The 17,736-nt window shown below is 50.1% G+C and overlaps 1 pseudogene; it reads right to left on the bottom strand.

Annotated features, from left to right (window-relative positions):
• The window catches only part of LOC146853858 (uncharacterized), a 93,972-nt pseudogene that overhangs the window by 8,561 nt on the left and 67,675 nt on the right, over nucleotides 1-17,736 (bottom strand).

Genomic DNA, 17,736 nt, shown 5'->3' with positions numbered 1-17,736 from the left:
CCACTTCCCAAGGTGACCAATTTACTGAGTAAGGTGTGAGGAGAGACTGGCCTCCATTCTGAAACCTTTTCTCAGGGTGACCAGTGTGCATAGTAGGATGTTAGAAGGCTGGCCTATGTTTTGAGATTTCTTTCTCAGATGATCAGTGACCATAGCAGGGTATATGCAAAGACTGTCTTCTCTACCATGAATAGTGTGGGGAGGGACTGATCTCTCCTTTGAGACCTCTATGTTGCATGACAGCTGTGCAAAGTGTGTGTGTAAAGGGACTGATTCTCTCTTAAGACCTCTTTCTGTAATGATGGGTGTGCATAGGGTGAGGAGAGAGACTGCCCTCTCCTTCTAAACCTTTCTCTGGGCTACCAGTAATATATAGTGGGTTGTGGAAAGGAACTAGACAGGTGTGTGTCTTAGAATTGTGAATGGACTGGCCTTTCCTTTCAGACCTCTGTATCAGATGATGCATGTGCATAGTATGATGCGTGGATGGACTGGTCTCTTCTTCACACCTCTCTCTCAGATGACAGGTGTGCGTAGTAGGATGTTTGGATGGACTGGCATCTTCTTTAAGATTTCTCTCTAAAATGGCAGGTGTACATAGTAGAGTCTATGCAAAGTGATAGACCTCTCCTCTCAGACCTCTCTCGCAGATGATGGGTGTACGTAGTAAGGTGTTTGTGGAGCGATAGACCTCTCCTATCAAATCTCTCTTCCAGATGATGGGTGTGTGTGTAGCTGTTGGAATTGGCCCTTTTTGAAGGGTCATGCCTGAACTTTTTGCCTTCCCGATAGTCTTTTTTCTGACCTGGTGTTGGTGGTTTTAGGACTCTGAGCACTATAGCACTGATGTCCAGTATAAAGTGTGTGTGATCTCTCTGGTAAACATGGTAAGATTGGTCCACACCTGTTTAGTGTATTTAATTTACCTCTCAGTCCCGAGTAAATTGGTATCTAACATACCCAGGGCCAGTAAATTAAATGCTACTGGTGGGCGTGCAGCGCTGCTTGCGCCACCCATCAAACTAGCCTTTCAAACCTGTCTTAGGCCTCTGCCATTTCAGGGCCTGTGCACGCAGTTTACTGCCACTGTGACGTGGCACGCAAAGTGGTTGCCACATCTGTGATGCCTCTTTTACTACGTGTCAGTCACCTCTAAGGTAGGCCCTAACTAGCCCTATGGGCAGGGTGCATGGTATAAAAGGTGGGACATGTACCTTGATTGCTTGACATGTCCTGGTAGCGCCAAACAGTCATTTTGGTTTCCCACAGCTGCACTCTCATAGGAATGCATTGGGGATTCCCTGATAAGTGCTTCAGTGGTCATTTCTGATATGAGAGGAGCAGCAAGATCAAGTTTGGTATGTTTGGAATAGTAATAACAAATGCTGTGTAATGGTGTGAGCAGATTTATTATCACTATTTTAAGAAATACCAGTTTTACAAGATGGCATTTTTGTGTACTATGTGTATTTGTGCCTGCCTGATGTGTATTGCATGTCTGGCTCTGGAGTGACAGGGACTGGTGAGGTGTGGGGCTCCGGAGTCAGCGCTAAGCTGAATAGGCAGAAATGCATTTGGAGTAGTGGGATGAGTAGTCCCTGACCCTGAATAGGTCTGTGCCTGCCTTGCACAAAGCTGGCTCCGCCCCCTTTGGTATGTCTGGTGCAAGGACCTACTCTGAAAATGAGGGTGTGTGAGCACTGCATAGAAATGTTGGAGTGCCCCCAGAACTGGTTTAGGCCTGTGCCAGGGTAAGAGAACAAAGACACATGTTGTATAACTACTGGGGCTGTGACCCCATGTCGGTGTGCTTACTTTGAACCTGTTTGCAGCTGTGTTGCTGCTGGGTGCCGGGAGGAACTGCTCTGGCCTGCCGGGGCCCAGCTCTGCCCTACGTGATTTTAGGGCTGAGAGTTCCAGCCGGATTGCCCTGAACATGGGCCTAACACGCTCTCTTTGGAGTAGTTGGGAGCACTCGTGAGTGCAGTCCCATTCTCTTGCAGCAAAGTAGAGCCGGCGTGGAGAGCGCCCTCTAATTCCTGGACCCTGGGAATTTTGAAGCCTGACGGGGACTCGGGGGCAGGATTGCCCGACAGCTGCAGAGCAAGAGGACAGAGACCTCGCTCCGTACTTCCCCACAAACCAGAAGTCAGGCGGAGACTCGGCCTAACTGTGGGCAGTACGGCAAGGGCCTGACGTGTTCTTGTGACAAAGTCAGGCAAGTCTTCTGGCTGACTTTAGGCGGGGCTCCTCGGGCAGAGGAGAAGAGCCCTGCGTGCCTGCACCGGTAGACAGAGCCTCGCAGGCTCACCAGACACCTGGGAAAGGAGAAGCAGAGTCTTGCGGGCTCCCCCTGTGACCGTTTCCTTCCTAGTTGCAGGCAGGGCCTGGAGTCCGCGACAATGCCGAACCTCCTGAGGGCCCATAGCAGCTCTGGTTGGACGGGTACAACCAGTGAAGGAGGGCCCCATGTGCTCAGCAGAGGTTAGGAGCCTCGTGGGCTCCTTGTGGCTGCACCCTTCCTGATTTCCCCCCCCACAGGAGAAGCCCTGGTGAGTGGGGCCTGGAGGGGAGCATTGTTGGTGCCTGGTAGTGGCACCAGTGAGTGGGGCTCACAAGGCACTGTGGTGCTGGTGCTGAATATTGACAGCTGCACCGCCGGAGTACGGGCAGCTGCAACGATGGGGGCATTCCTTTTAGGCCCACAAGAGAAGCCCCAGTAAGGAAGCTGAGGAGGCAATGTTGGTGCTTATTTTGGCACACAACAGTACCGCCAGTTCACGGCAGCTGCAACGTTGGGGGAGCGTTTTGGGTCTCAGGAGAGACAAGGGTGAGTTACACCCCTTGCACCCCTAATTCTGGTACCAGCCTGTTGGGCCTGTACCCTGCTGCAGTGGCAGCTTAGAGCCCTTACTGTTTGGACATAGGGCATGGCAGGGAAGTCCCAGATGGGCCCCCGAGGAAGGCTTGTTGGCCTGTGAGCACCTTAGGTGCTGGTAGGGTACAAGACCCTATAGTGACGCCTAATGTGTTTTATGCCTAATATGTTATGTTTATGCTAGGTGTACCTTTACCAGTGATTACTGGTTGTTTCCTCCAAATGTGATATGTGATGGTTATGCCTAAAATGTTCTGCATATGCTAAGTGTATGTACCAGTAGTTACTGTTGGTTGTATTACTTACATGTTCTAATGGTGATGACAGTCCCCTGTAAAGTATAACCTAGTGCCAGGTGGCACAGTGTACATCTGTGAATATGTTCTAATGTGTTTATGGATATTTTTTATATAACCTTGTGTGGAGTTTCTTTTGAGGTGTTTCTAGTGTGTCGCTGCTGTGTGTGTGCTGCGCAAACGCTTTACACATTACCTCTGGGATAAGCTTGACTGCTCACGCCAAGCTACCAAGGGGGTGAGCATGGGTTATCTTCAGTGTGTAACTCCCTTGCCCTGGCTAGAATTGGTGTAAATAGTAGACTGTGATAAACAACACCTCTAGTAAGACTCCTTCCTACATTACAACGTGTGCATAACAGTGTTTATTATAAGATCAACTACTACTTCCTACTTTTCTCAATCCTGTGAGATTCTCGTGAGATCACAACATCTATTAAAATAAACATTAACCTTCTACTCTTCACAGTACGTTTGTCTTACACACATCCTCCCAATAACAAGGCCCACTCTATGCATGTCTACTGGTAGAATAGATTGAGAACTCACCTATCCCTTTTTACTATTCACGATCTGGCGAGAGTCTGACAAGATCATACAAATTTTTTAAAAACAATAGACATTTATTTTCTTCACAGTAGTTATCCCATAGACACCTCCTCTCTAAATCTTGGAGGAAAGCATACCTTTCTGCTGCCCCCTTATATAGTTTTTTACTTCATTTCCACAGCAACTCCAAGTTTTTTACAGTAAAACCGTAATGGCAGATATTTAATTTCTAAAAGTCCAACAGCCAGCCAATCAGAGTGCTCACATGTCTCTTAGGAGCCTCTCAGTCCAGAAGTAGCGTAAAAACTCAAGTGAAAAATGGGCCTCTCTACCAACCACAGCGCTCCATTTTTGTTTTCATGCTCAACTGCCAAAAACTACATTATTGTTGACCCTTAATTTTTCAAAACATACTGAAAGGATTTACATCAAGTTACTTAAAGCTCAATATGTGGACCAAGATCTAGCTTATTGATAAATTATGTGCAATTCCATTCATCAGTTTTTGCTATAACCTGTCTTAAAGAAGTTCATGGAAAATGTTTCTGGACCTCTTGTTTTTTTCGTCTCCCGTAAACCTTTCCAGGAAAGGAGCTGAGGTGGATGAACTTTTTTTTGGGACAGTTGTGTGAAGATTCATCAAGAACCAAGGCGGTCGCCAATTGATAGTTATAACTAGGACCACGTTTCCATAGGAAAAGCATTTTTTCATGTGCTTATAACTTTGGCGTCGTTTGATGAATCTTTATGAAATTTCCCAAAAAGTTTCTCTGTTGTGATCAGCTCCTATCCTAAAAGTTTGAGGGTGATTGGTCAAGGGGGGGGTCCCAAAATGTGTTTTTTCAATGCATTTTCCATAGGAAACTTTAGACAAGGCTACAGGTCAAACTGCTTAACGGAATTACGCCAAATTTGGCGGGGAGAAAGGTCTTGGTCCAGAAAGCACACTTTTGTTTATTGGTGTAAATCCGTTAAGTAGTTTTTGAGAAATATCAATTTTTACAGATATCGATATTTGGGAATTCTGACATTTGATTGGCTGAGGGGTTACGAGCACAAGCTTGCGGCTGATTGGCTGTGAACGAATGAAACTAGGAAGTGTTGGCAGCCATTTTAGAATTCAGTCCGTCAGCTCGCATCTCTCCTTCTACAAGCCATTGGGTCCGTAGTTCTACCTCTGCGAGGTAACACTGAAAATATACCGCAGCTCTGTCTCCGCGAGATACCCCTTTCACAGTCCCTCTCCCCATATTACCAGCTCGCGGTTATGCTTTTAAAAGTCAGTCCGTCAGCACACTGCTCTGGGTCTGCGAGCTGTCAGACATTTTGTGCCTCAGTGCGCCAGCTCACATCTCTCCCTCTACAAGCCATCGGGTCCATAGGCAACACTGAAAATATACCACAGCTCTTTCTGTGCGAGATACCCCTTTCACGGTCCCTCTCCCCACATCACAGGCTCGCGGCTCGCTCCCCACATCACCGGCTATGCCTTTTGAAGCCAGTGCGTCAGCTCGCAGCTCTGCGTCTGCAAGCCGTCGGGTCTGCATCTCTACCTCTGCGAGCCACCCCGTTAGCTTTTAGGTGTGTCTGTGCTAGCAGGCCCGTCAGCCAGTTACTCTCCCTCTGCGAGTCAGCCTGTCGGGTCGCAGCTCGGGCTCGAAGCAGTACGTCTGCGATCCAGCCCGTTAGCTCATAGCTGTGTCTCTGCTATCAGGCCTGTTGGCATGTTGGTCTCCCTCTGCGAGTGAGACCACAGGTTTCCCTCTGAGAGCCAGTACGCTGCTGTGCTTTTGCGAGACAACGGCCCGTAGCTCTCCCAGTGCGAGCCGAGCCCACAGGCCGCAGCTCTTCCTCTGCGAGCCTGCCTGACGGGCCGTAGGTCTCCCTCTGCTAGCCGGACCGCAGCTGTCACTCTGCGAGCCGATATTGGGAATATAAGGTGACTCTAAAAAGAGGCTGTGTGTTTATAAGTTGGAGCTACATGTAAGTGCGGTTGCACAGCTTCAGGTTATTCAGAAAAACTCGGTTTCCCTTATCTGTGAAGTGTACTCCATCACTTCTGTAGATATCAGCCATATCAAAACGTATGTTGTTGTTGTAGATCAACTCCTTTCTATGGTCTCTGAGGTATGCAGACACAGCTTTGTAGACATTCTTCCTAGATTTTTCAATCTTATGACAAAATTAGTTTGACCATTTCCACTTCTGTTTTTGGCATATATTGGAATATAGAAAGACAGTTTGAGGCAAAAGTAACTTCATTTGTCCAAAGGTGTCCTTCATAAGCATTTCCAAACCTACCCCAGTCAATGTGCCAAGGTCGTTACCACCACAGTGCGCAATCATGAGGTCAGGGTGTTGGAGATGCAAACAGGTTTTTACCAAAGGCAGCAATTGATGCCACTTCAATCCTCTCTGTGCAAACCATTTTATGTGCACATATTGTAAACCTAGGTCTAAGTCAATCCGTCTCTGTTCTGCATACCTCTTGAACCAGAAAACATAGCTATGTCCTACAATCCACACTAGCATTTTGAAGGTATGGCTGGAAGATATAGATAGATGTCTGTAGCTCATGCAGTTCGTTCGTAGAATAAGAGATATGTTTGAAGATGGGGAACTACTTTTTTTTTAACATAAAATCTTAACCAATAGGGATTAGATTTAGATTTAGTTTTGAGGAAAAGCATTTTTGTAATTGGTTAATAAAAAAGCAGTTTATACTTGGAGTACATATTATAGGATAAAATTTGCTCAGCTCAACCATACCTGCTAATTGTATTTGGAAGGTGCATTTCGAATTTGAAAGAATGGTGAACTTTTGACCTGCATGTGCCGTTAAATGTTGGAGAAAATGTTGCAAAAAAATATCGTTAGGTTTAAAAAAAAATGATGAACTTTTAACCTGCACGCGTCGTGGAATGTTCTACAAAGTGTTGATACAATACGTTGAAGTTTTCACCTATATGTGTCCTTAAAAAAATCAGTTTATATGGAAAGTTCAAAAATAACCAATAGAGAGAAGATTAGAAATGCAAAAAAATCGAGGAACCATTTTGATTTGTTCTTTACATTTATTTATGTGTGGAGCAACAGGGAAATTGTGCCATTACTGGTTCCATCCTTGATGAAAGCGATGCAGTACATGTACTGTGTGACAAAGAAAGAATTGCATCTGTTTGTGACATTTGAAATCTGCGTACCAACTACGAAGGTAAGTTAGAAACTAAGAAGGTGTGTTATGTCATCTGTAGTAGTAGTTAAGTATTTAAGGCGATATTTTTAACTTTTAAAATATTTTTTATTTCTAAATAACAGTGTTAGTAAAGTCTGGTGTTTTATTGGTTCTAAAATATGTAAAAGGTGTGACTAGTTGTTAAACAAGTACTTTATATATGTTTAGGAGTTTTTCTCTAAGGAAAGATGTAAATTGTCATCTGTAAAAGACTGTATGGTTTTGAAAATTTGCTGTAGCGTTAATTTGGATTTGTATATCTATTCCGGCAAGATAAACAGAATGTTGTATGTTTTCAAATTCTGCTTAGTCTGAAAATAGTGGGGAAGGGGTGAGAGTAGAAAATTATGTTATTAACTTAACAGAGATGGAACAAATTCCAGACATGTTATGTGCACAGTTTGTGGTCTCATTTTTTACACTGAGAGGTAGATTTCAATATTAGTCAAGGCTTTGGATTTGGGTGTTCTTAAGAAATCTTAGTTGTTGGGAGCGTTTCTTCAGAAGACATTTTTTTTAAATATGTGAGAGATAAAAAGGAATGAAAATGTCCTTTGTATATTTTCTGTACGATTTTGTTCACAGTACTAAAGTAAATGAGATTATTAGTGATAGTAATTGTCAGGGTGTGTTGCTTGTTGAATATACACAGGCCTTTAAGTGGTGCTGGTCTTCTCGGTACTGAGCTCCACCTCCCCTTTAAGAAAAATAAAAATAGAATTTATAGATTTATTGGCATATTTGTAGGATTTGTACTATATAGAGAATGTTGCAATCAGTTTAATGGTATAAAACTTCACTGTATAATGTTGTAAATATTAAATATGCATAGGTTGGGATGTCATTTTTTTCACTGTGAGGGACATTTGAGTATAAGTGAAGACAGGCGATATACTGCAAACCCATTCAGAATGTGCACAGATTATATGGACAGTAAATGGACAAAGTAAACGTGCACGTTGCTTTGTGTATGTCTATATGGTTTGAATCATTTGATGATACTTTAAGATATAATCTAAACACTGTTTCTGCTTTACAATTGGGTACAGTGCACAGTGTTAGTAGTTAGTGACTAAATGCTGGTAAAGGGGTTATTTGTTGCTCATTCTTACGAAATAAAGGAGAGGGGCGTTTCTTTATGTCAAAATCTGTTTTATTGAATTTTGTTTATCATCACAGATAGGGCAATAAGTGCAGTACATGAGCAACAAACGCCATAAATACATTTCACCCCGTTATACAGATATCAATTGACGGATACAGCTTTCACAATAGGTCCATGGCGAATTAACGGTGGCAAATGACACGGCTTCATCGTGGCCAGTTGCTTTCAAATTCTTGCAAAACTTTACAGTTTACCCTCCCGTGAGAGGAACAGAAAAAGGAAACTTAATTGTTCCTAAGAAAAAAAATAATAACAAAACCTTAACTGAGATGTCATGGTGCTATCTTGAAAAGAAAAGACATAAAAGGAGAAGGGAGAAGGTGAACGCGGGGGGGAGGCTCCAGGCCCCCACTTGGGTGATAGCCGCACCAATAGGAGGACCTGTCCGAATGGAGTTATTAAATTAAGAACAGGTTGAGGGCCCTGAGCCGCGGGTTACATGCCGTCAAAGGAATCCCCTCCGATAAATAGGAGACCAGCGGGGACCAAATGTAATCAAAACCTTTCCTGGTGTCTTCAATTATATCAGTAATGCGTCACAGATCTAAAACCCTCCAGAGCCTTACATGCCATTGGGTTAAAGATGGGGCCTCGGGCTTCTTCTACGCTGTAGCGACTGCCATTTTGGCTGCCCCCAAACACAGCCACATCACTGATTTGTCCCCCTGTGTCTGTCGTCTCAACTTAAGATAAGATAAGTTTAATTTGGGACAAGATTTTCTTCCAAAAATGTTTAATAACAGGACAGTTCCACCAAATATGCCTAAAATCGCCCAACAGCCCACACCCCTTCCAGCACCGATCCGACAAGCCGGAGAAAATCTTATGGAGTTTCTGAGGGTACAGGTACCAATCGTACATGAGTTTATAGTATGCTTCCCGGAGATACATGGAGCAGTTGAATTTCACAATGTCTTTCCCTAAGCGTTCCCAGTGCTTATCCTCCAGAGGAGTCCCTATAATAACGACCCAGAAGCGTTTGTAACGCGGCACCATTCCAGGACTTATCAATTGGATTTACGCATAGAGATAGGAGATACATCCTTTGGAGGAGGAGCCAGATTGAGCGAATTTCTCAATAGGGAGCAAATCCCTGATGGTGGCCAGCCGCACCGAGGGCTGCAGCACCCAGTGTTTCAGCTGCAAGTAGTGGTATTCTTCTTTAGCGGATAGTGCAAATTGCTTCTTGCATTCTTGAAATGTGAGGAATTCCCCTCTGTCAAATAGATGAGAGATCATGTGGCAACCGCCCTCCCTCCAAGCCTCAAAGGCACCTTCTGATAGTACGGGGGGAATGCAGCATTAAAATGTATAGGCGTGTGAGGTGAAGGGAAGGTCATGAGATGTAGTTTGTTGGTGAGGATATCCCAAACCTTAAGCATAGTAGATGTGGGAGTGCTAATATAGGTGTTGAGAGGTCTGTCTAGCTTCGGCTTCCAGAGAAGGTCCCAAATGGTGCGTCCCGTGATCTGTCTGTCCATATGAAGCCAATGCTTCTCCGAGGCCCGCAGCGACCATTCCGTGATTACCCTCATTTGTGCCTCTCGATAGTAGGACTGAAAGTCCGGTAAGGCCAAGCCTCCGTCTTTGCAAGGTCTAATAAGCAAATTATAGGGAAGCCGTGCTCGATTTCCCTGCCAAATACATTTGGTAAGCATATACCGCAACTCTTCAAATAGCCCTCCCTCCACCGGAATAGGCAGCCTCTGGAAAAGGTACAGTAAGCGAGGAAGAACATTCATCTTAATGGCATTGATCCTGCCCAATGAGGTGATATAGGTCACACTCCACTTTCCCAGGTCCGACTTTAGTTGTCGCACAAAAGGGGGGAAATTGGCTTTGTATAGGTCCCATATTCAAGGAGTAAGCTTCACCCCTAAGTAAGTGATCTCCCGGCTAGTACAGCGAAACGGTGAACCCTCCTCAATCACGCGCCACTCCTCCATTGGAATTGTGAGATCCATAAGGAAAGATTTGGTCAGATTGAACTTGAATTGCGCCACCTGTTCAAATGCCTCCAACTCCCCTTGGACAGCCGGTAGAGAGACATTAGGGTTTGTCACTGGCAGAAGCACGTCGTCGGCAAATAATGAAATCTTATGGTCATCAGAATCGAAACGAATGCCTTGGATCTCATGATTCTTTCTGATCCTAAGGGCCAGAGGTTCTATGCTTAAGACAAAAAGGAGCGGGGATAAGGGGCAGCCCTGTCTTGTCCTGCGAGCCAGTCAGAAGGAAGAAGAGGCCACCCCATTAACAAGGACCCTGGAGCTGGGAGAATGATAGTTAGCGTGCACCATCCCTATAAAAGCGTCATTGAAGCCAAAGTGCTGGAGTATCTTCAATTAAAAAGGACCATTCTACGCGGTCAAAAGCTTTCCCCGCGTCTCGTGAGAGAAGTGCTGCTGGGATATTTTTCTTGTGAGCTTTTTCAATAATATGGATGATACGCCGCAAATTATCGTGGGTTTGACGTCCCTTTATAAAGCCAGACTGATTCCGATCTATGAGACCCGGGAGATTGGTTTCGAGATGAGTGGCCAGGAGTACATTTTTGCATCGAGGTTGAGGAGAGCAATTGGGCAGTAAAATATACAGGCCGACGGACCTTTCCCCGGTTTGGGGATCACTGCCACAATGGCTTCCCCATGGAAGGAGTGACCTGTTGCGTGGTGGCAATAATGATAAATAAGATAGTTAAGAAGGGAACGAGCTCCGGTGCAAAAGTACGATAGAAGTGGGCTGAGAAGCCATCCGGCCCTGGCGCTTTCTGGAGTTTTAGAGAATCAATTGCCTTCTGTACTTCCTCAGCTGTTATAGGCTTTGCCAATTCTTCATTGGAGCTCGTCCCTACCTGAGGAAGGTCTAGAGAATCCAAGTACACTGACGGGTCAGGTGTCCCTGGAAGCTCAGAGGTGTAAAGGGTTCTATAGAAATTCTCGAATGCCCCTGCCTTCCCCTCTTCTGACCTATGAGAGATACCCTGCTCGTCGACTATGAGTTTAACATACACTTTCTCCTCTTTGGCCCTTAATTGGCGAGCCAACAGGGATCCCACTTAATTTCCGCCCTCATAACCCCAAGATTGTAGACGTAAGATGGTTTTCTCTGCTCTATTGGTATAAATGGCCTGTAGCTTTCCCTTTAGGGCTGTAACCCGCCGTCCGGTGCCGAAGATTTGGCCTTATGGGTCTGTTCTGCTGTTGTGAGGTCTCGCTCCAGTTGGAGGCGCTCTGCACATTGCTGAGCTCGTAAAGTAGTGGCCAGCTCAATGCACTTACCTCGAACCACTGCCTTGAGAGTGTCCCAGGTAGTTGCATGGGAAGTAGCCTCAGGGACGTTCAGTGCATAAAAGTCTCTAATGGTCGTTCTTAGATCATCGTGGAGGAGTCTATCCCTGCAGAGGAATTTAGGGAAATACCATTGAGCTTGTTTCGGAGGCGGATTGGGCCAAGTGATCAACAGCTCCAGGGGGGCATGGTCCGACAGGCAGATTGGGTGAAATTGGGCTTGCAGTATAAAGTAAGCAAGGATTGGCTCATAAAAACATGGTCGATACGGGAATATGTCCTGTGTGAATGAGAGAAGAATGAGTAATCTCGCGTACTGGGATTGGTGTCCCTCCATATATCCATCAACCCCATTAGTTGGAGCTGTGAACGCAGCGCCTTTCCAAACGCCCCTCCCGGAGCCCTGTGTGAGTGTGTCGTGTCCATGTCAAGATCCCAGACTAAATTGAAGTCCCCCATGAGAATTATGTCCCCCCGAGCAAAGGTCTCCAGATTGCAGGGGTCTCCACCCTTTTCTGTAGTGAGAGCTACTTCTGCTCAAGGAAAGTCATCCCGAGCTACTAGCAAATTTTATACCTGTAAAATAGTGACTACACTATGACCACCCAAAGCAAGATTTTCAGCAGTTACCACCCAAGTATACCAAGTGCGGTACCAGTAGAAATGCTGGGAAAAAGTTCTTCAATATTAAATGCCTCCCCTTGACTTATAAGTAACATTCAAATCTTGACATGCTCAGTGGCACAAAGGACATAAGTAGCGCTGAACGTCAAATTCCCCCTTAGGCACAGACCAACTACCTCGACATTCAATTTGCTCACATGCATTCATTGGTGGGGCCCATAACACCAATATAATTACACTCGGTTGACCTGTTTTCTGAGGAAAAATACGTTTCTCAACGCTGACATGAGAGGAATACCTTTACCTCACCTTAAACACATTGACACTAAACCTAAGAAATCCCTCCCATACGGAGATAGATCATTTAGTTGAGTTGGTACTTGATGATTTACTCGTCTACCTTTGCTCTATTACTTTTCTCTTAATCTTCTTCAAATAATCGACACAGGGGGCGTGGCCAAGATGGCGGGGTGAGCGGACGCTTCCTCCCGTAGCTCCTCCGGCCCGGCCAAGCTAGAGCCCTTTTCTTATGCTTTTCTCCCCCCGCTGAGGCTCAGCGCGGGAGAGGAGCGTTGCGGAGCATCAGGGGTGCACATTGGTGCTGTTTTGGTTCGGATCGCCTCGGGGGAACCCCCCCCAAAAAAAAGTTCGATCGAGACCAAGGAACGACGACGGCGAGCCCGAGGGGCGGAGCGCATTGGAGAGCTGTCCGGGCGCCTCGGCTGGGCCTGGTGCTGAAAGTTGCGATCTGGAGGGGATCTGGCCCGCCGTTCGACGGTGACTGAAGGAGCCTTGCGGGAAGGGACCCGACGGTGTGGAAGGCTTGGGACAGGTGCCCTGGCACTCAGACTGGTGACGGCGACACCTCGCACTGCGGAGGCCCTAACCCCTAGCCGAGGTACAGCGGACTCCTTGATGGGGCTGGACCATCTGGGCCCCTGTGCGTGACAGACGGGGGCCGGTGGTGGAACTTATTTTACTGTGGGGTGCCTCGGGGGCCCCGGTGGTTTCGTCGGGCCTGGTTGTTTTGGCCTGCTCCGCCCGGCCGCCATTTTGTCCCCGAAGGAGCAGTGGTGGCACCCTTCGCCGGAGTCCTGGCTGCTGGTTGCAAGCGATCCCCGCTACTGCTGGGCTGACTACCGGAGGGATGTGCTGATGGGACCCCTCTGCTGCGGCCCCCTTGGTTGTCTCACACAAGCTCTTGCGGCTGACGGTGACCGGACTGGGCCGCCATTTTGTCACCTGTGACGCAGCGACTTCACTCGTGGGGGATACCCAGGTCGAGTGCTAGCCGGCGGCTGAGCATCCCTGGAGCGCCTGGGTCGGTGCCAGACTGCGGAGCTAGCGATGTCTGGAAGAGGAGGCCCGAAGAAAGGGGACCGTACCCTGCCGGACATGCTTGGCAGGGCCCAGCACTTGCGGGACAGGACGCAGCCCTCACCGGGGCCCTCCCGGGCTCCGGCGGATGCGACTGGAGGGGAGCCACCCGTCACGAGGGCCTTTATGGAGGAACTGTTCAGCTCCCTCAGGGAGGACTTCCAGACACTGAAGCGGGAGGTGGCCAGCGAGGTCCGAGAAGTGCGCAGGGAGGTGGAAGGCCTTGGCGAGTGTGTGGAAGCGGTGGAGACGGAGGGCCAACAGCGAGCGGAGGAGATAGTCCACCTCCAGCAGGACGTTCTTCGCCTCCGGGAACAGTGTGTGGAGCTCCAGGCCCACTCCGAGGACCTTGAGAACAGATCTCGGAGGAACAACATCCGAGTGCGTGGCGTGCCGACTGCGGACGGTGGCGCTTTACCAGGACCTCTCCGCCATCACTCTGCAGAAACGCAGGTCCTTTAGGATTGCCACTGACTTTTTGCGCGAGCATGAGACGCCGTACTCTTGGGGTCACCCCTTCCGCCTGATTTTTCGGTGGAACGGAGTGCTACACCAGCTACGCTCCTTGCAAGACATTTGTGGTGTCCTGGGGCTCACGGCGGCGGAGGAGGAGGGAGCTACGCCGTCGTGGAGGTCCTCGGAGAGACGGAACCGGCGGAGGTCAACGAGGCGGCCCTCAGCGACCAGTGTGGGGCGCCCGGACTCCCCTACCATCAGAGCGGACATGGCCGACGCCCTGAGGGCGGCGGCCGGGGACTCGACCGGCTCCTCTAGCGTGGCCTTGACGGCCTAACACACACTCCGGGGGGAGATGTCTTTAGCTTCTTTACATGCTTGGTACGGGGCGGGGGGGTTGGGGGGGAGCGGTTGGAGGTGAGTGGCTGGACGTCCACTTCGCTCTTTTCTGCGGACTTGCCCGTTTTGGGGCTTGACTGAGACTATGGGGTGTTTGAGTTTGTGGGTGGCTAGTTGCCAGGGTTGTGTTTTGGGTGGGGGAGGGGGTTGTTTTGGGGTTGGGAAGGTCCCGTCCGATGTTGTCTATGCCCGCTTCGTTTTGGCTTGTCCAGCGCTGCGGCCCCGCGCGCCCCTCCCGCTGATTCCCTGCCCATCGCATGGCGCTCCCGACCCCCGCGAGGAATGCCGGGCCTAAAGGTAGTGACCCTTAATGTTCAGGGTCTGAACAACCCGGTGAAGCGCAGAGCGATCCTGTCGTTGCTGGAGGGGACGCAGGCGGACATTTGCCTTTTGCAGGAGACACACTTATTGCCCCGAGATTGCCATAGGATGCGCTCTGCCAAGTTCCCCTCCCAGTTCTTTTCCTCGGCAGCGAACAAGACGGCGGGGGTAGCCATTCTCCTAGCGAGCTCCTTTCGGGGGGAGGTGTTGCATAAGTGTGCTGAACAGAAGGGGAGGCTCCTTGCGTATCGCATGTGCCTGGGAGGCATAGCATTTACGGTCGGCTCCGTTTACAGCCCAAACGATCACCAAGAGCGCTTCCTAGATTCCGCGCTGGTGGATGTCACTGCTTCCCCCGACCGCCACATTATCTTGGGGGGAGACCTCAACATTGTCTTTGACTCTGCGATGGACAGATCGGCGCAGCGCTTCCCGCAGACGGGGGAACTGTCCCAGGCTGGGAGGGCCCGGATTGCGGAAGTGGATCTGCACGACCTCTGGCGCTCCATGCACCCCACGGATAGGGACTACTCTTACTTCTTGCACGCACACCGCACCTACTCACGGCTGGACTACCTCCTGGTGAGTGGACCGATGCGTGCCGCTGCCACGGCGGCGGACATCGGGGTCTTGACCCTGTCTGACCACTCCCCAGTCACCGGCGTTTTCCAGTGGCCGGCGGCCTCCCCCTCTCGGGGGGTGTGGCGCCTCCGGGATACACTTCTACACAAAAAGTCGGTGGTGCAACGCATCGGGGAGGTCATACAGGACTATCTCACCCACAATAGCAACACTGACACCTCGCAGGCGACACAGTGGGCGGCATTGAAGGCCGTCCTCCGGGGGGAATTCATCTCTATCTCTGCAGCTGAGAATAAGGAGCGGCAACTGAAGAGGGATGAGCTGACAGCTCAAGTCCGGGAGCTTGAGCAGGTCCACCGCCGTACGGGGCGCCGAGGGTGTGGAGGCAGTTGAAGGCAGCGAGGAAGCTCCTGTCGGCTCTGGATCTTGACAGGGCGGAGTACGCCGCCCTACGCTTGAAACATGCCTACTACACTGGGGGGGACAGATGTGGCAAGCTCCTAGCACACCGGCTCCGGGTCGCGCAACAGCGCAGCGTTGTGAAAGAATTGGTGGGCGCGGACGGGGGGGTTGTCTCCGGGGACGCGGAGGTAGCGGAGTCTTTCCGCGGCTTCTACGAGGCGCTGTATGCTGAGGAGCCCTCCTCGCCACGGGATACCGACGGCTATTTGGAGTCGGTGACCCTCCCGGTACTGGATCCGGCTCAGGCTGACCACCTGGAGCGGGACATCCATGTTGAGGAAGTGATTTCAGCTATCGCGCGGCTGAAACATGGCAAGGCCCCGGGCCCGGACGGGTACACGTCGCTATTTTACAAAACCTTTTGCACGGCCGTGGCCCCTGTCCTTACTCGGCTATTTAACTCTTTCTCCGAACCGGGAGCCATCCCTCCGGATCTCCTGAGGGCGACGGTCGCGGTAATCCCGAAACCTGGGAAGGACCGGGCCCTCTGCGGCGCGTACCGACCCATCTCGCTTTTAAATGTCGACCTCAAGTTGTACACGGGGATTCTCGCGTCCAGGCTGAGTCCTCACCTCCCCGACCTGGTGGAGGCGGACCAGGCTGGTTTTGTGCCCGGCAGACAGACGGTTGACAACACCAAGAGGGTGACGCATGTTCTGGAGAAGGCTTCAAGGATCCCGGGGGAGCGGATGTTGCTGTCCATTGATGCGGAGAAGGCCTTCGACAGAGTTCACTGGCCGTATCTTGAGCTGGTCCTCAAGAAACTGGGAATCGGCGATAAGTTCCGCACCATGGTCTTTAACTGTTATAAGCATCCTTCAGCGTCGGTGCGGGTCAACGGGTGTAGCTCCGGTGGCTTTGCCATCGAGCGCGGCACGCGGCAGGGCTGCCCCCTTTCGCCGCTCTTGTTTGCCCTCTACATGGAGCCGTTTGCTCAGAGGATTCGTAACAATCCGGATGCTGTCGGGGTCCGGATGGGCCAGTACGTCCACACCGTCAGTCTCTACGCGGATGATGTCCTGCTGACTTTGGACGACCCTAGGAGGTCGCTGCCTGCTTGCCTCCGAGAGCTGGACGCCTTTGCGGGGTGGCCGGCTTCAAAATGAATATGAGCAAGTCGATGGCATTAGACGTGTCCCTGGCTGCGGAAACCAGGAGGGATCTTCAGCGGCTCTTCCCCATGCAGTGGTCCTCGTCCACGGTGCCGTATCTGGGGATTCTGCTGGCGCCTACATTACCAGAGATGGTTACGGCCAATTATGCCTCCCTCAGCAGGAAGATCAAGGACGAGCTTGGCCGCTGGAACAAAAGCCTGCTGTCCTGGCTGGGACGAATCGCGGCGGTCAAGATGACGGTGTTGCCCCAGATACTATATCTTTTCCGGGCCCTTCCGCTCCAACCCCCGGTGGGCTGGATACGACAAATGCAGGCTGACATCTCCCGCTTTGTCTGGCAGGGCCGCAGGCCACGCATGAAGAGGGTCCTCTCCACGCTTGCTCCGGAAGCGGGGGGTCTCGGCATTCCGGACCTCCGTAAGTACTTTCAGGCGGCACAGCTCCGCTATCTGGTGGAGTGGAGCAGGTGGGAGTCCGACAAACATTGGCTCTTCCAAGACCAGGCAGTGGCGGGCCGCACCTTACAAGAGGTTCCATTCCTGCGCCGCGCGCATCGCCCCCCTAATCTTTACGCTTCCTTTGTTACGCGGGTCCCCCTGCGTGTGTGGGACGCGGTCTGTGAGGCCCGGGGCCTTACCACCTTCCCTTCGCCGCTCACGCCCATTGCGGGCAACCCGGACTTCTCCCCAGGGATGGAGCCGGGGGTTTTCTCCCACTGGGTGCAGGCGGGCTGCAGGGCACTCTTCCAGATCTATGGGCCGGAAGGAGTGATTCCTTTTCAGCAACTCCGCCAGGAGTTCGGCCTGACGGAGCTGGACAGATTGCGCTACATGCAAGTTCGGCATTGGGCCCTCCAGCCCCAGGTGCGTGCCACTGCCGCCCGTCCAATTACACCGTATGAGAGGTGGTTGGCTACTCGGACCTCCGACGCTAAACTGATCACCGATCTGTACAAATACCTACAACCCCCGCCGTTTCACTATTACA

The sequence above is a fragment of the Triturus cristatus genome, chromosome 4_1 (assembly GCF_964204655.1).
Source record: "Triturus cristatus chromosome 4_1, aTriCri1.1, whole genome shotgun sequence".
NCBI lineage: Eukaryota > Metazoa > Chordata > Amphibia > Caudata > Salamandridae > Triturus > Triturus cristatus.
This window is presented reverse-complemented; position numbering and strand designations above follow the sequence as displayed.